The following is a 1,246-nucleotide window of genomic DNA, read 5'->3' as shown; positions in this document are numbered from 1 at the left end:
AATATAATATAATATAATATAAAAGATAATGAAAGAACAAAAAAGACATGCCTTGTATTATAGACTGTAGTTACATATCAGAATTTAACATTAGAAATTAGAATTAGCCTGTTTTCAGTGCAAAACAATAATAACAGACTAATAACTGTAAAGTATCACAGTGCAGACAAGAAAATTACAGCAGAATAACTTTAAAGTTTAAAATGGGTAACAAACAGAGGCGATTTCTCTAAGACTGCAAGGGAAGCTCAGCTTCCCCGAAAATGTAAAAAAAAAGATAAAATATATACTGTTGTGCGTTCATGTTATTGACTAAATATGCACTACAACGCGCTCAACTTTTGTTCAGAATCAGCTTTTTATCACTGGTAACTGCACGGCTTTCCTCATTTCCTCATTTCACTCATTCCCTCAGCTTCACAGTGCTTTAAACAGTCGGACGCTGAGCGTCCACAGAGCTCATTAGTGATGCAAAGATTGCAGCGAAACGAGACGAGTCATTGGATAAATGCTGGGCTTTGTCCCGCCCATCGGACGCTGAGCGTCTCTGGGGGTCTATGAGGCAGGGGGCTGGCTCAGACGCTCAGCTTCTGCATGATGATTGGATGATCTGTCAGAGGCTGAATCCCTTTTTGATTGACAGTGAAATGAACGAATCAGAGATCTTTTTGGTATAAATGTGCATGGGAGCCGTTTGTAGTTTAGTTTCTGTTCTGAGTTGAAGCGGAGACTTTATTAATCCTTTTAGCAGCATTTTCTTTGTTAAAAACGACTATAAACAAATCGAGCTTCTATTTCTGGTGTTATTTCTGTAGCTGCTTATGTTTGGAGACGGACTTCTATCACTCTTTCTGACTTCTTCTGTCCAGCGAGTGCTGCTCCCTTCACCGTCATAAAACACTCACAGACGGTCACACTTCACACTAACCTCGCGCCAGTAACAAGCTGCACATAATAGCAGTTTGAATGTTGTGGACCGGATTTTGCTGAAGCCATTATAGTCTTGTTTACAGAGAAAAAATTAGAGTTAAACAGCAGGGCTGATCAACTCAGATTAATTAGGTGCAAAAGGTGGGGAAATAACAGGTCTTTTCAGCTTTCCTGGTATGACAAAGTGAGCTGGCTGCTGTAAAAGACTATAGAATAATCTGGAAAATGATTATAAAAGCATTGGATCAATTAGTTCCTTTAAAAAAATCAAAGCAAATTTGTTCAAGAAATATGAAATTGTTTAATTTGTATTTGT

At 38.1% G+C, this 1,246-nt stretch overlaps 1 protein-coding gene across 1 annotated transcript in view; it reads right to left on the bottom strand.

Moving 5' to 3' along the window:
* LOC106526501 (collagenase 3) overlaps window positions 1-1,246 on the bottom strand; it is a 10,556-nt gene that overhangs the window by 2,669 nt on the left and 6,641 nt on the right. The window lies entirely within an intron of this gene.

This window comes from Austrofundulus limnaeus, unplaced genomic scaffold, assembly GCF_001266775.1.
Source record: "Austrofundulus limnaeus strain Quisiro unplaced genomic scaffold, Austrofundulus_limnaeus-1.0 Scaffold279, whole genome shotgun sequence".
NCBI classification, from domain to species: domain Eukaryota; kingdom Metazoa; phylum Chordata; class Actinopteri; order Cyprinodontiformes; family Rivulidae; genus Austrofundulus; species Austrofundulus limnaeus.
This window is presented reverse-complemented; position numbering and strand designations above follow the sequence as displayed.